Raw genomic sequence first — 17255 nt, 5'->3', positions numbered from 1 at the left:
GGGTCGCTTCTTTTTCCCATTTTTCCATCTGGAAAGAAGGTTTGAACGTGCGGTATGAGCCTGAGTCCATATGCTTTGAAATCTGTCCATGGTTCTTGCTTTGCTGAATTGCAGAATCTGATGCTACCTAGGTACCTGGGTCTGGGGCCAAACACACCCAGCGGACCCAGTGTGATTTCACATTTATGAAATGTTTTCTTAAAAGTCAGTCTACCCTTTTTGGTCCTTACTGCCTTCTATGAATTCTTCTAGAAAAAACTGTTTTAAAAAGTGATGGATTTTTAAAAAATGCTTTTAGGTTTTTCATAATTTAGATGTATCCGGAAAGTAATTTATTTGTACAATTTCACACAGCATTCTTATCTTCTTAATTGGTTTTTTACTAGAATATTACATTTATATATGTAACAGATTGAGATCACTGTAGTGTTTTTCAATTTTTAAAAAAGTTTATTTATTTTTGTTAGAAAATATGTTTCATACATGGTTAAATTGCTTAGGAAACATCTGACCCATGGTGAGGGTCAAAAAATACCTTTAAAAATTTTTGATACCTATGGTTTGGAAAATTTGTGCCTGTGACCTAAAGTACATGTGAGATGTACTGTTCTAGACTATGCTAGACATTTTACATGGTTACTTATCTAATCCTTGCAAAGCCTTATAGGAACAGATGGGCTTCATAACTTACCCAAGGCCACACAGCTAATAAGTGATAGAGCTGGGATTTAGAATGTAGAGTTCACGCTGTTGCCTTTTCTGCGCGGTTACTCCCTTGGCAGCCTGCTGGGGGAGGGGGGTGCTTCAGGGGTCGCTGACCTCACCAGAAGGCATGTCAAATAGAGGTATGATGGTTTTGCAAAGTTTTGCTCAGGCATTTCAGGCACGCTCACGCGCACGCACACACACAGTTTTCATCATTGCAGCCCTGGGGTCATACAGGGTCAAAAGACTTCCTCTTTTAGGAAAAGCCCCAGACAGCTCACTGTCTTTTTGTTCCATCCTTGCTTGGGGGTGGCTTGTATTCTTAGTTGCTCCTCCCTCAGAACAGAGACCGAACAAAACAGAAAGTGTTGGGAAATGCAACCACAGCCTGGCTCTAGGTTTTCTTTCTGTACCTATAGGCCTGGGGGACTTAAAGTCCCTGGACTGTTCCTGACCCGAGGAAGCAACTGTCAGAACTAGCGTGGTGTCTGAGAACAGCTTGGGAAGCACGCCCGTTTCCTATCGGGTCTGTTGGAGGGCCCAAAGGGCATGTGTGGATGGATCCTGTCCACTGGAGCTTGAGGCCTGTTTTGGATGCTGGGGTCAGGAACTAAGCCCCAGCTTCCTCTTCTGAAAATCAGAATAATAATAGTACCTACCTCCTAGGGTTCTTGTGAGGGTTAAAGGAGCTGACGTAGGAAGAGCTTCAGGTTTAATGCCAGGTGCATATCCTAGTCATTGTCATCATCGTCCCACCACCATCTTTTTCCTGGTGAGGAATCAGGAGAGCGGTTTTTTGGAGGCACATTTGACTTTGTGTGTGTGTGTGTGTGTCTTTTTTATTTTTTAGGGCCACACCTTAGGCATATGGAGGTTCCCAGGCTAGGGATCTAATAGGAGCTACAGCTGCTGGCCTATGCCATAGTCACAGCAATGCCAGATCTGAGCCACATCTGCAACCTACACCACAGCTCATGGCAGCGCTGGCTCCTTAACCCACTGAGGGAGGCCAGGGATCAAACCTGCATCCTCATGGATACTAGTCAGATTTGCTTCCCCTGAGCCACAATGAAAACTCCACGTTTGACTTTTGAATGCATGTATTTATAAGCAGTCCAGTTCAATGCATGTAAAGGTAACCGCTGGTGTGAGTGCCTTGGTCCTGTGGGTAGGAAAGTCTCTGGGGCTCCTTCACCTTGACCATCATTAGCCTCACTGTGTTTTCTTTCTTCTCAATGTCAGGAGGAAGTGTGTGTGTGTGCAAGGATCTCTGAGCAGAACCTCCACCCAAGTCCCGTAGAACCAGAACAGTTCAGTGTGTATGGTATCATCACATTGCAGCGATGTGTCTCACAGCCCTCTCATTCAGAATTATTTTCAGTGTAAGGGGTGTGCTTTCCAGATAATTCCTTGAGTAAATTTGCATTTGTGCCCCATTGAGGATTAAGTCTTTTTCTTTCATACCATGGTTTCCACAGAGCAGTAGGGCTTGTGTTAGATGGGAGACTAGTTCATGTAACTATCTCAGCAGATGATGCTGTTCTCACTCCCACCGCATAGACTGTATGAACAGACGGCAAATAAATGCGATGTAACTTGATGCTCATTAAAGTATTCTTTGTAATAGATTTATTTATTTTTCTAATTTTTTTGGCCATGCCCATGGCATTCAGAAGTTCCTGGGCCAGGGACTGAAACTGTGCCACAGCTGTAACCAGAGCCACAGCAGTGACAACAGTGGATCCTTAACCTGCTGTGCCAGCAAGGAATTCCTGTGTAATAAATTTACTTTTGAAATCAAATATCTAAAATGTTGGAGGAGAAGGAACGATGTCATTACAAATGTCATTATAAAGGAACTCTATGGAGGGGATGTTTTTAAAGTAGCTTTGAATCTTAATTGAAAGCTCTTCTTAATTTATAAATAAATACTTAGATTGGTAAAGTAAAATGTGTATATCCATTGCTAGGTAGGCCTAATGTAAAGGCAATACTAATTTTTAAGCGGCTACTTCAGATATCAAATTTTTAAAAATATTCAACTGGAGTTCCCATTGTGGCGCAGTGGAAGCGAATCCGACTGGGAACCATGAGGTTTCAGGTTCAATCCCTGGCCTTGTTCAGTGGGTTAGGGATCCAGTGTTGCTGTGAGCTGTGGTGTAGGTCACTGATGCGGCTCAGATCTGCCGTTGCTGTGGCTGTGGCGTAGGCTGGTGGCTACAGCTCTGATTGGACCCCTAGCCTGGGAACCTCCATATGCTGCAGATGCGGCCCTAAAAAGACAAAAAAAAAAAAAAAAAATTCAACAAAGGTATTTCCTCACTTAGTATTTGCATTAAATTTTTCCATTTCAGGACTTAAAATGTGCATGTTATTCACGAACTTCCGAAGAGTGCCTGCCAGACTAACTTATAATGTTAAGTGCAATATAAGGAAGAAGACGCTGATCTTTTTGTATAATATGGGAATAATAATATACCCTAAGGATAGAAATAACTTGAAATTAATTGCAGATCCCAAATCCCTTCTTTGCCATCCAAATAGCTCTGAAAACTGAAAGTTTTTATCATGACTCATTTGTCAGTATAGTCTTCCCTGAATTGGCATAAAGCTATTTATAGCTTTTACTAATCCCAACTAGTGTGAATGTTCACGTTTTACTGCAGAAATATTACTTGTTGGATTAAGGGGCTCTGCTCTAGAGATTGCTGGGAGTGTGATGTTCTGTATGGAGTATATACCATATTATCTCTAAAATCCCCAAACTGAATTCTGAAACAGATCTGGTCCAAGGATTTTGAATAAAAGAGCAGTTGTCTCCCATGACCCGAACAGCTCCCTGCCCCCCGCTGCCAATCCTGGTTTTTCCAGGGACAGTCTCTCTTCACATCTGTTTAGAGGCAAGATAGACTTATTAATAGGGCCCCAGTCACACTCAAAAGCGTTCCATTTTGGACAGTAATGATGTAGTGACCATAGTGACCATCTCTGCACCCTCGGTAATAGCAGATGCAGTGCTGCTGGGCATCAGTAATTTCCTTGTGAATTTCCATACATACAGCTTTGAAGTTAATAAGATTCCAGATTATATCTTGAAACCCTAAAATAATGCAAAGCAGAGTTTATAAGAATTAATTTTTAAAAATGTATATGCCACCGCTTTCTTAGACGACTTCTGCATAGCATTAATATATAAGCCTTTTTTTTTTAAGGGCCAATCATCATTTTCCTCATTGTAATTGTGTACCTGCTTTCTTTTACTAAGCTGCAAGCCCCTCTCTGTTCCCCTTTTCTTTATCTTTGATACCTGGCATCCACAGTCAGTTCATCGTTTGTTTACTCAACATCAGCTTTTGCCGTACTCTTAGGCCCCAGGAATAAATAGAGTGGTGAGCAGATAGAATTGGTCTTGGACCTCATGGAAATTCTTGTCCAATGAAGCAGACAGATTTGGGGCCTGGCCTGGCCTGGGGAGACTAAGAAGGCTTGCTAAGGACGTGACTTTGAAGCTAAGACCTGAAGATTGTGAGTCAGCCAGTGAGAGGGGGCGCCCTAGAGGCTGAGGGACAGTAGGTACTGAGGCCTTGGGCTGAAGTGCTGGGCCGCAGTGCCAGGGAGCAAGGCCAGCAGAGGAGGGGGTCAGAGGGAAGCTGGAGCCTGTGCATGTGACAGCGGTAGGCTTTAAGTAGATCGTGTTCATGCTTTTATGAGAGTATTCGGGCTGCAGGGCTGAGGTTGGGAGGTGAGGGGTGGAGGTGGGGGCAGCCATTGGAATGGCTGCTTGGTGCAGGCTTTGCTGAAGGAAGGAATTGTTCTTGCCCCACTGGTTTCACTTTCTGTTCTTACAGTGTTATTCTCTTGGGGAACAGTAAATATGTGCTCTGTTTGGTACTTGGAGGCCAAAGCAGTTACTGGAATGACCAGCCAAGTGAGAGCAAGTTAGAACTTAAGGTTATTCAGGCTTCCGTTTTCCCCAAGTTGAGGCAAAGTTGTAAATAAGAAACAAAAAGCAAAACCTTTACTCATGGTGGGCCTTTTTTTGAGCCAAGTGGTGGGAAGGCTAGGGGGTGGGTGGGAACTATTGTCATGAAAGAAAATGAAACTATGCTGGGAATGCCAGCTTTGGGGACTCTGGTGACAACTTGGACTGGCCTGAAATGCCCTGCAGAGCACCCTGCAGCGTGGGGTCCCTGAAGGTGGAATATCTAAAACCTGCCATCCTTCATCCAGGCCAGTGTTTCTGACCTCTTTCCTCCACCACTGACTTAGCCTGTGCGGTGAATCAATGTCACTTGCAAACCACTCTCACGTTTTCAAATCTGAATAACTTGAATTAAATACTAGTTCAGATGTTTGCTGAAATCAGAGCACCTTCTCCAAAATATGCAGGCAGGGTCTTTGGCCATCTCACTTTTAGTTTTCTGCACAACCTGCACTTTAAAATGACTTAAAGACCATCTTGCCCCAGAAAAGATGCTTTGAGTTTCCTTGTTCAGATCATTGTTGCTTGATCGCACAGCCCCTTATGGATAAAGTGATTGATGCGTGTGCTTAATACAGTCGTGGTGCCTGGATTAAGAAAAAACTGCCAGCAATTTAATTTAAGCACCGCAGGGGGAATTTGCTAGAGTTTGTTGTATTTGCAGAAATGCTGTCGTTTCCCCCTCTGGATTGTAAATTACTTGTGACCTTGGCTGTTGTCTTGCTTGCCAGCTCTTTTTCTTTGCAACATAATTTCAGACATACAGGAATATTTCACAAATATTTCACAAATATTTGCAAAGATTTTTTTTCCTGAACCTCTGGAGAGGTTGCCAGCCTCAAGTCATACTACTCCTGAATCCTGGAGTGCGTCTGTCCTGCAAACGAGAGGACTGTCCAACATGACTGTTAGAATCAGGCAGGTGACACGAGGACCATCTCACCCACAGACCCTGTTAAGGTTTACTAGTTGTCTCGATAATGTGCTGATAGCAAAAGACGGCTCAAGCGTCATACCTTTGTCATCTTTCCTTAACTTCTACAAACTTGACCTTTTTGATAATAACAGATCAGTTATCTTACAGAATGTCCATCAGTTTGACTTTGTTGGCAGTTTCCTCGTGATTCGATTCAGGTTACTCATTTTCTGCAAGAAAATGTATTTTCTGCAGTGGTCATTTGATCGTTTGAGGAAGGAGGTATCAGTCAGGCTTTTCCATGGTAACGTTACTCTTTTTCTCTTTGTAATAAAAAATGTTTTGTGGGAGGTACTCTGAGGCTGTGTAAGTATCCTTTTCTTCATCAGCCTTTTTGCCCACTGGTTTTAGCATCCGTGATATTTCTTGGCTGAATAATTGCTACTTGGATAGCTGCCAAATGGAGATCTCCTGGTCCTGTCTCTTTGCACAATTATTAGTGGGCATGGTACTTTGTGGAAAAGCTTTCTCCTTTCTCTGTTTAGTTCTTTATAGATCCCTATTTTGTTCAGGGGGCTACAACACGATTTTATCATTTCGATGTTCAGATTGTCTCAGATTTGGCCAGTGGGAGCCCCTTTAAGTTGGCTGCTATGTTCTCTCAGTGTGTTTCTAGCGTTCTTTGACCACTTTCTTACTTTCTGGCCCCCCGGATGGTTCAGGCTCATCTTTTCCTTTTCCCGTTCTAGCCCTGGAATCAGCTTGGAATCAGCCATTTCCCCAAGAAGCCCTGGTTCCTTTCAGTAGAGAACAATATTTAGAAACTAAGCTTTGGGCATTACGTGTGCTTATCACCACTGGCCTCTTGCTGCCCCCGTCTACCCTCTTGGTGAACAGGGTTAGGAAGTATCTGTACTATTTTTATATATATACTTTCATGTACTATTTTGTATCTATGTTTATTTCTGTATTTATCAAAATAGATGAAAAACCACAAATTCAATCCTATTCTAATCTAACACCCAGGGTTATTCTAGTTTTCTTTCTTGCTGAACTAACTTCCCCAACAGCCAGAAACCTGGCTCCCATCATCCTTAATGCATTGGTTAATTTACTCCATTGCTTGAACACTTCTGATCTCACGTTCCCGTGGTCAGCCCACCTCACTTTGTGCTGTTGATCTCTGCCCTCTGGACTGGATGGCCGACCTCCTGAAGGAGCCTGTTCTCTCTGCGTGGCTGCTGTCCCCCTCCTGTGTCCATCCTCACTGCCCCCTGTGGGCATCAGTGCTCCACACACCAGGGCTGCTGGCTCCTCCCACCCAGGTGGGTGGAGGCACCCTCTTTATGCCAGTACCCAGGCTGGAGTGCTTCTGTCCTCACGTCTGCCACGTTACATCTGTCAAGGCAGCCCTAAGTACCAACAAGCTGGGTGGCTTAAACAGCACACGATTACTGTTCCACGGTTCTGGAGGCCAGAAGCCCTAAGTTGAGGTGTCAGCAGGATTAGTTTCTCTGGGTTCAAGGGAGCATATGCTCCACAGAGAGGGGTCTTGCCTCTTCAGGTGGTTGCTGCCAATCCTTGGCTTTCCTTGACTTGTTCCTTTCAGTGGAGAACAGTATTTAGAAACTAAGCTTTGGGCTAATGTACCACATGGGTTGGCCTCACCCCAGTCTCTAATCACCCCAGTCTCTGTCTCTGCTCCTGCGACCTCCTCTGTGTGTGTGCCTGTGTCCACATTTCCCTTTTTTTTTTTCTTTTTTTTTTTTTTTTTTTTTTTTTTTTGCTTTTTAGGGCCTTTTTTAGGACATATGGAAGTTCCAAGGCTAAGGGTGCAATTGGAGCTGTAGCTGCTGCCCTCGCCACAGCCACAGCCATGCCAGATCCCAGCAGCATCTGTGACCTACACCACAGCTCATGGCACCACCAGATCCTTAACCCACTGGGTGAGGCCAGGGATCAGACCTGCATCCTCATGGATGCTATTCAGATTCATTACCGCTGAGCCACAGCGGAAACTCCCACATTTCCCTCTTGTCAGCACACCGATCGTGGTGGCTTTAGGGCCTATGCTTATCCATTGCGACTGCACTGTAACCTGATTACATCTGCAAAGACCCTATTTCCAAACAAGGTCACCTTCTCAGGTGCTGGGTGGACATAGATTTGGGGGGAACACTGTTCGATCCACTGCTCTGCTTTGCTCAGTTTCGCCGAGTGGGTTTGGGGACTAAACCGTTGTTCATAAAGGGAGGGAGGGAGGAAGGGTAGAAGGAACTCTCTTCATTGTTTTGAGAAGAGTGTTGTCCGGTGCCATTTTCTGATTTTCTTTTTCTTCTTTTTTTTTTTTTTTTTTTTGCTCTTTGCCTTTTCTAGGGCTGCTTCCGCAGCATATGGAGGTTCCCAGGCTAGGGGTCCAATCGGAGCTGTAGCTGCCGGCCTACACCACAGCCACAGCAACGCCAGATCCAAGCCACATCTGCAACCTCCACCACAGCTCACAGCAATGCCGGATCCTCAACCCACTGAGTGAGGCCAGGGATCAAAGCCGCAACCTCATGGTTCCTAGTTGGATTTGTTAGCCACTGAGCCACGACGGGAACTCCTGATTTTCTAATCTCAAATGAGGGCACCCTGCTGACCTCAGGACTCTTGGAAAACTCAGGACTTGTCGAGAGCACAGGAGGGCACTCATTGTGGTGTTGTGGGACTTTACACGTCCCCATGGGGACTGCACCCCTCGAGACACCCCCTGCTGTAAAGCACTGCAGCCCGCTACCCTAAGTGTTCAGGAACCTTGATACAGTGCTTCCTAGGGTGCTGCCTGGTGTTGGGGTGCCCCCTGCCCCGGTCCCCTAGCTGCCCAGTTCCGAGCACCTGGGAGAAGTGATTGTTGAGTGCCATCAGCGCTGTCCAGGAAGGGAGCACTGTCAGCGTTGGGACCCAACTCGGCGAAGCCACCATGGCCCAGCCTTTACTGCCCTGATGGATGAAAAGCACCCTCGCTCCCTGCTTCTTTTCACATATTGTCTCGTATTATATTCTGAGCTGTCTTAATTTATGTGTGACTTATATAGAATATATAAAAATACATCCCTAGAATATAAAATTATGTTTATTAACTATATTAACATATATATATTCTGAGCATTTTCCCATGCAAATGAAATGTTCTTCTCTAGTCACAATATTCCGTTATTTGAGTCTACCACATTTTATTTAACCATCTTCTCACTGCCTAGTATTTGGATCAGTTTAAAATTTTCTGCTGTTATAAATAATGCTCCATCAGATGTTCTAGACCATAAATGTGTGCCTGCAGAAATAATATTATATACATATAATGTATATATTATATATATAAAACAATGTATTATTAAATATCCACCATTGATCAGATAGTAGGCTGGGCACTAGGCATATCTGGTTTAATCCTTACTACAAACCCTAAGGAAATGATCCCCATTTTACAGCCGAGAAAACTGGGGCATATGGATCTTGGGTTCTCTTACGCTCTGCCTGTGGTTCCTAAAGCTTTGCTCTTGGGAGTGGCCTCAGTTAGGAGCTACTCCCAGATACGGTCGGTCGTGGAGGTGGTGGCAGAGACTAAGGAATTTCCGAATTTTTAGAGAAATGGCATATTGATATCTCATTTAAGGTCACACCTACCCAATCCTTGTCTCACGTAAGGCGTCGTGATACAGAAGTGGCACCAGCCACAGATTCACCCTTTGCCCAGTTGTGCTGGACACATGAGCCACTGAGGCCTTCCCCGGTGCCCACCTTGTCCATGGATGGCTGTGCTGTCCCAGAGTCACGTGCCGCCAGACCTCCAGCAATGGCCTGCATCTTGGCCACCATTCTTCTCGATAAATAAGGACAGTGCTAGGTCTTGTGGAGATCATCAGCACTTATTCAGAAGTTCCAGGTCAATTTAATTATTTGAGTCAATTGTTAATATCTAGGTTTTTTTTTTTTCTTTTTACCTGTGGCACGTGGAAGTTCCCAGGCTAGGGGTCAAATCAGAACTGCAGCTGCCAGCCTACACCACAGCCACAGCAATGCCACATCCTCATGGATACTAGTCGGGTTCTTAACCAGCTGAGACTCAATTGGAACTCCACTATCCAAATACTTCTGAGGCTGTCACACCAGTATGAACCAAATGATACTTGTGGTTACAGTTGAATCTGCATTGGTCAGAGGAAGCTTCTTGGGAAGGGTAGATTTAAAAGGGCCCCTTATTTCCAAGAAGAAATAGGCTAGTGCAGAGTGTGTGGGACAGACAGGTGGCTGAGAGATTGAAGCTGGTTTGAGTGGAGTTTGTGGGCCAGGGGTTTGGCACTCCTTTTAGGTCCTGAAACAAAACATGAGGGAGAAGCAAAGGGCCTCAAAGGCAAGGGTTGCTCTTCATCAACACTGGAGGGTGTGCAAATTGACAAATACCCAGAATGCCCAGTAGTTGTCAGTACCTTACAAAGTGTTCATGTGACATTGACGCGAAGAGGTTGGAGCACCTCTTCTATGGGGTTTGTTTGCGTTCCTGAAATAGTCCTCCAGGTTAATCAGTAATAAGCAGGGCAGGCAGCACTTTCCTCCTTGCCTGCTTTCCTAGGATCCCTCCAGGACCCAGGTGACCCTGCTCTATGGCAGAGGCAGAAACAAAAATGAAACAACTGGAAAATACACCCAGTGACTCAAGGGGGGGTGAGGGGGAAAGCCCTTTGCTTCTTTCCTGTTGCTTCTTCAAGCGAGGATGGAGGTGAATGGGTGGAGAGTGGAAAAATATTTTATTTTGGCGTATGGGAGTGGGGAAATGCTGTTTTCCTAGTACAAATTGCAAAAATAAAGCTCTGGCTGCACAGGATATGCAGTCCAGCTTGCTGATTTCCACCAGCCAGGAAGGTACTGAAGGGGCAGGAAGTGTGAATTAAAGGGGGTTGGGCTGGGTGACGGGGGTGGGGGGAGGTGAGGGAGGGGAAGCTGCTTTCTGTTCATCAGACCCAACAAGTGGACCCTGAGCAGTGCTCCGTGGCCAGCACAGGCTCCCAGGGGTGGGTGGGTGGGGTCCTGGATCAGACTCTGGGCCCTCGAGGTCTCTTTATGTGGATCCCAGTTTGGTCTGAGGGTCCACAGGCTAATTGAGAGCCTAAGACTCCTGTCTAATTTCTGAGCTCTAAGTGTTCTGTGAGCTTGGGCAAGTCTCTTAAACCGGTGTGCCTCAGTTTCTTCATCTATTAAATGGGGATTTTAGTGGCACCTCCCGTATAGGGTTGTTGTGAATCAAGTGAGCATCTGAGAACTTGCCTGACACTGCTCGTTAGCTGTTGTTAGTGTCACTGTGGTGTGGCGTGGCATACTCTGGGCAGGCCCTGTTTCCCAGCGCTTGCAGGGCTAGACGGGGTATGGATTACTCACACAGAAGGAAGCTCCCCCGCTTACCAGCCGGCCGCTTTCCCAAAGGTGATTGAGCTTGCAGAGTATGAGTCAGGCCTTTCCAAATCCGCCTGATGGAAAACTCAGAATAGAACAGTTTCAGCGTCGGGTGGGTAACCTGCCTTTCCAGGAGCCCCACAGGGGCATCCTATGCAAGTTCTTTGTTTTTACCTGACCACTCACTATGATTTAGACAGGTCAGAACTGGCCTTGAAACTATGTGTCTGTTGTTGGGGACCAATGGTTCCTCGTTCACACCAGGCACATTTCAGGTGTTCAGCAGCTGTCTGGATGTACGTGTCCAGTATCACTGGATGGGGCTGGTCTGCATTTATTGGCTGGGTGCAAAGTGCAAGGCTAGGTGGTTTTACATGTTAACATAGGTAGCAACGTTAACAGAGGTTTGTCTCAATGAAGTAAGGTGCATAAAATGCAACGAAGACTATACATGTTAGAGGCAGTGTGTTTTATGAATTCAAGGGCACTTTTGAAATGGCCAGAGTGAGCTTTGGGGAAGAGGTGCCATTTGAAGAGTCTATAAAGGGGTGCCTGACTATTGCCAGGTAAGACCCTTCTGAGTGCTGGCCTCACGTAGCTAATTGCTCATCCAACATCTCTTGGTATATTCCAGAGATCTCGCAAATTCAGTAGTCGAAAGCAATCTCAGTATTCTCCTCTTTTTTTAAAAAAAACTAAAATATAGTTTGATGTACAGTGTTGTGTTAGTTTCAGGTGTACGGCAAAGTGAGTCACATACACACACACACATATATCCTTTTAATTGTTTTCCTTTTTAAAAAGTTTTATTGAGTATAGTTGACATATATTCTTTTAAAATTATTTCCCATTATAGGTTATCACAAGATACTGGGAGTTCCCTTTATGGTGCAGCAGAAACGGATCCGATTGGAAACCATGAGGTTGCGGGTTCGACCCCAGGCCTTACTCAGTGGGTTAAAGATCCGGCGTTGCTTTGAGCTGTGGTGTAGGTTGCAGATGTGGCTCGGATCTGACATTGCTGTGCCTGTGGCGTAGGCCGGCAGCTGTGGCTCCGATTAGACCTCTAGCCTGGAAACCTTCACATGCCGCATGTGCAGCCCTTAAAAAAAAAAAAAAAAAAAAAGATATTGAATAGAGTTCCCTGTGCTATAGAGTAAATCCTTGTTTTTGTTTTATATATGGTAGTGTGCCTCTGTTAATCCTATACTCACAATTTATCTCTCCCCCACTTTCCCTTTGATAACCATATGTTTGTTTTCTCTATGAGCTCATTTCTGTTTTGTAAATAAGTTCATTCATATTACCTTTTTTTTTTAGAGCTGCACCCACAGCATATGGAGGTGCCCAGGCTAGGGGTGCAATCAGAGCTGTAGCGTCTTCGACCTACACCACTTCTCATGGCAACGCCCGATCCTTAACCCACTGAGCAAGGCCAGGGATTGAACCTCTGTCTTCATGGATCCTAGTCAGATTCATTTCCACCAAGCCACGAGGAGAATTCCCTCTTTAGTATTATTTTTTAGATTCCACATATAAGTGATGTCATATAATATTTGTCTGTAAACCGTTGCAGCAACATGAATGGACCTAGAGATCATCATACTGGGTATTTCTTCTCTGAAACTTTTCTATATTCCCTGTGGCAGAGAGTGACATCACCACACCCCTGGTCTGAAGAAGGAAAAAAGGAAGTCACAGATAAGTCTGAAGAGGGAAGGGAGTCAGGCATTCAGAAGGGAGAGTAGTGGTCTCTGTTTTTCTCTCTGCAGTTGGAGGCAGGATCGTTTGCCTGGATTGATGTGTGTGGAAGTGACTTGGGGAGTGTGAGGCTGGAAAAATCCAAAAGCGCTCCCGTGGGAAAGGGAATAGGAACTGATGAGGGAGAAGCAAAACAAAACAACAAAGGAACAAAACCCATCGCCGCAACAAAAAACCTGCAGAGACTTTTAGAAAGCTCTGGTAATGGTATTTTTGTTATGACTGGGTATTATTCAGCCTAGTCCTGAATTTCTGCCACAGGAACAAAGAAGAAGAGGGAGGAGGTGAGACCCATTTGTGGTGAGGTAGCTGGGCAGCTCTTTTTGGGAAAAGAGTGGGGCCAGAGAATAGACATTCTTGGGGTGGGATGGGGGAGCAGGGAAGCAGAGCCTATAGGGCGGGGATGGACCCTTTCTTGGAAGAGTGCACATCTGCATAGATGTGACATGTTGCATATATTTTCAAGTCTTACTCGGCAGATGGAGAACTTCTGTTCTCTTTAGAGAACTGCATTAAGAACTGTTTTCTAGAATGACCGTTGGGTCACCTGCAGTACTGAAAAACAGATATTTTGGTGTCTTTCGAGCACATGGGTCATGGCCATAAGTCAGTTTCTCTGTCAGCTTATGGTTGTGATTCAGAGGCTAAATCACACGGTTTCAGGTACTAGGGTAGTTTGTGGTCAGAGACAGGGAAATTTTTGCAGAGTACCTTCAATAATGTCTTCTAAAAGGGTATAGAAAACATGCCTAATAAGAAAATTGTGGGTAGATGGTGAATATGCAAAACTATCATTTGGATGATTCTCAGTATGGGAAACTTGTTCTGTGGTATTTAGAATTTTAATTTCCTACGCATTAATATTCCATTCATGATGAAATCTATTCACCATTGGCCTCCCTGTTCTCTCATGACACTATTGGAGGTTAGGTCTGGAAGGCCATTGGCTAGTGGTACTAATGGCAAGGATACCTACACTTATTTTCATATGAGAGTTTTTCTAGGATAACAGAAAAATACCTGATTCTTTTTTTTTTTTTTTTTTGGTAGTGGCATACAGTGTTTTGATGTGGCATCTCAGTTCCAAAACTAGAGTTTGAACCCAAGCTGCAGTGGTGAAAGCACTGAGTTGTAACCGCTGGACCACGAGGGAACTCCACCAAAAGCTCCTCATTCTTAAGCCCTGGAGATTTTTTTTTTCAGCAAGGAAGTAAAGTCTTTATTAAAGGAAAGCGAAGAGCTCCCAGGGTCACTGGGAAGGGGGAGAAGAGCCCCTGCTCTCTATTGTCCTGTAGGGTTTTTATCCCTTAAAGATGGGGGGGGGCACCAATATGGGGTCCAGAAAGATGTGGTTTTCTCCCATTGGCCTTGCTCAATTCCCTATATCAGCCCTTATCCAGTAGGGGTTTTAGGGGTGGAAATGTCCTGTAGCTCTCATGGTTTCTTTGCCCTTTTCCTCCCATAAACTGAGTCACAGTGGATTAGGGATTAATGTCCATCTGGGCGTAGGTACACTCCCCCTAGTAAACAAGGCCTGTGGGGATGTTACTCCCTGGAGCCCTTAAGTCACAAATGTTAATAGCCATGTCAAAGGATGCATCGAAGCCCATGTTCCTGCACTGACTACCTGAGTTATTATTCTGCCTCAATCCCCCCCTTCTAGAGTTGGAGAAAAGGGGTGGCGAATGCTCTGACTTTTTCCCGCTGAAAAGGGGTGTCTTTGGGGGAAAGCAGTTAGGTCTCTACTCATGGGATGTTCAGGTGGGCTTCGATACATCACCTTGGGTACCCCTGCTATCACCATTTGAAGGTCGATAGCTTTTAATCGGGATGTAATGATGCAAGAAATACAATTAATTAATTATACGGGGTCCGAATAAAAGGAGCAAGATCTCATTGATGACTATGGTGAGGAAATACTTTCACCAAGTGGAGGTCAACCAGTTCCAGAGGGCAGCTCCAAAAGCTGAAGCTGGATCTGACCTCTTATGAATCTGCTGCGGGCGATCTTTAGTTTCTCTCTTTAGTAACTGATGGCTCAGTATCTCATTTGACTTCTAGTAGACCTTGTGAGCGCTGGTGTATTGGATCGGACCCTGGACGAGCCCCCAAAAGATGATGCCGGAAAGATGTCATCGGAATCTGAGTTCTTGTTCATGCAGTCAAAGAATGAACTCTGTGAACACACAGGCAGCAAGCAAGCAAAGTCTTTATTAAAGGAAAGCAAATAGCTCCCAGGGCTGCTGGGAGGCAGGAGAAGAGCGCCCAAACCCTGGAGATTCTTATCCAGTAGGTCTTGGTTGGGGGTCAGAGATTCTTTTTTTTTTCATTTCCCGGGTAATAACGCATTGCCCAGACAGTTTGGGGATGCTGGTATAGGTGAAAAGAAAGTATAGCAGAGTATAACTATGGGTTATGATATATTGAGCCATTTATAGCAATCCTGCCACATCATCCAAGGTTGGGTTCTTGAAAAATCCACTTAGTAGGAGAATTCATGGTTGAATTGCTTAAAAGCAGAGAAACACTGGTCTTGAGACTAAAATACTTAATGGATCTATGACAAGTATTTTTTTGGTGGTTTGGGGGGTTTTTTGTCTTTTTTTTCTTTTAGGGCCGAACCCTTGGCAGGCTAGGGATCAAATCAGAGCTGAGCTGCCAGCCTATGCCACAGCCATAGCAATGCCAGATCTGAGCCATGTCTTCCACTTATGCTACAGCTCACGGCAACGCCGGATCCTTAACCCACTGAGTGAAGCCAGGAATGGAACCTGCGTCCTCATAGATGCTAGTCAGATTTGTTTCCGCTGAGCCACAATGGGAATATGACATGTATCTTTTTAACATTCAGTAAAGTGAAACTGACATCAGTGATACAGTGGGTAGCATGCAATTGATGTCCGTTGCTTACTAACTCTCCCAAATCTTAGCAAACCTTTAAAATTGGTTTTGCCTTGGGGCAGGTAATATGTATACTGGGAGGCGAACTTTTTTTCTGGGTCAGCCCCTACATCCAAATGTTGAATATCTTCCTGATTTCCTGACTGGTAATTGTTGAGTTCATCCTAGGGTCCCGTCAGAGGAGGTGGAGTGATTTGAATATTGTAGGCAGGAAAGTATGAAGCATAGCCAAATGGGTAGGTCTCAGACCCTCTCCGTCATGTTCAGAGTCATGTCATCTTAGCTCTGAACATATTTCCATGCCAAGCACGTGCAGGTAAACTTCTCTCACACATTTGACTTCCGTCTCCCAGGAATCAGTACCATTCTAAGGGTTTGCTGCTTCTTACTCTTCCTGGATCCTTCTCTTCCCTTCTCTACTTTCCATCATTACCTCCACTCCCCCACCACCCACATGCTCACACGCATCTGTATACACAACTGGGAAGCAGTTCGGCGCAGTGCCAGGCCGTTTATACTTTTTTTGGGCCACTGTACCCATGTAAGATAATATAGAATCATAATAAAAGTTTTGTAAAACAATGCTTCCTCTTACATGGGGAACTCTCATAATTTCTATTCTGTATTCTCATACATTAAAATTAAAGTGCTCGTCTTCATCCTGTGTAAGGCTGATCTTCATCCAGTAAATTGATTTCCTGACCCTCTAATGGGTTGCTGCCAGATGTTTGAAAAAAAAAACAACTGGTATAGAGCTTTCTGGCATAGTCTTTGGAGTCAAGAAGATCTGGATTTGAATCCTCGTGTAATCAATTTGAATCCTCGCCTGACTGGACTTGCAGCCTCCTCTCTGCCTAAGTGACTCCTCCCCATTCTCTAAGCTCTTCCTTTACCTTAGAGCTTTCATTTACGAACTCATCTAATAATGATTTATGAAGGAGTTCACCTAGTTGGCAATTAATCATATACTGCCTTCTGATCTCTATTGCAGCCTTTTATGATTATAATTACAGTATTATTAGATAGCTTTGTATGATTTATGCCTCATGCTCCCAGTTAACTTACTAATTCCTTGAGGGTAGTGATCATGTCTTACACATCTTTGAATCCTCCACAGCACTTAGCACTGTTCCTTGTAATAATATGTGTTTAATAAATGCTTCTTGGTCACTGGATGCTGGATGGTGCAGACGATGCCACCATGGGAGAAGAGGATCCCATTGGTTAGAGCTGTGAGAGCAGGTTTAATGGATGGAAATAGATTTGAACTGGCTTGTGTTGGACCAGTCTGTAGGTTGATCAGAGGGGTGGCACATGGCTCTGTGGGGAGAGCTCTTAGGTGGGGAGGGCTCTTAGGTGACGAGACCCCTCACAGGCACATTTAAAACAAACGACGAAGCTACAGAAGAGGTGGGGCCAAGCACTGCTGCGCTCAGCCTCTGCCTCAAAGTTAACCCTGTGCTTAGGAGCTTAGTTCCCATACTTTTGGCCTCCCTTTGCCCCATTGTGACCTGTCTCCTCTGATGCTATAACTGGGAACTGATGTGCTGTGGGGCT

The 17255-nt window shown here is 44.8% G+C and overlaps 1 protein-coding gene across 14 annotated transcripts in view; it reads left to right on the top strand.

Moving 5' to 3' along the window:
• Positions 1 to 17255, top strand: part of IRF2 (interferon regulatory factor 2) — a 145969-nt gene that overhangs the window by 78283 nt on the left and 50431 nt on the right. Inside the window, exon 1 of one of the 14 annotated variants that reach the window (XM_005671701.4) lies at positions 4274 to 4379. The exons of 11 other annotated variants lie outside the window; for them this stretch is intronic. The gene's annotated coding sequence lies outside the window, so the exon portion shown is untranslated. Of the gene's footprint in view, positions 1 to 4273; positions 4380 to 11799; positions 15087 to 17255 lie in introns of those variants that run through there. 2 more of the 14 variants (XM_005671702.4, XM_085001035.1) reach the window with 2 other exon arrangements.

This window comes from Sus scrofa, chromosome 15 (genome assembly GCF_054392235.1).
Source record: "Sus scrofa isolate SSC_HxYL_T2T_F1_AM1 chromosome 15, Sscrofa_HxYL_maternal_Yorkshire_Landrace_v2.0, whole genome shotgun sequence".
NCBI lineage: Eukaryota > Metazoa > Chordata > Mammalia > Artiodactyla > Suidae > Sus > Sus scrofa.
This window is presented reverse-complemented; position numbering and strand designations above follow the sequence as displayed.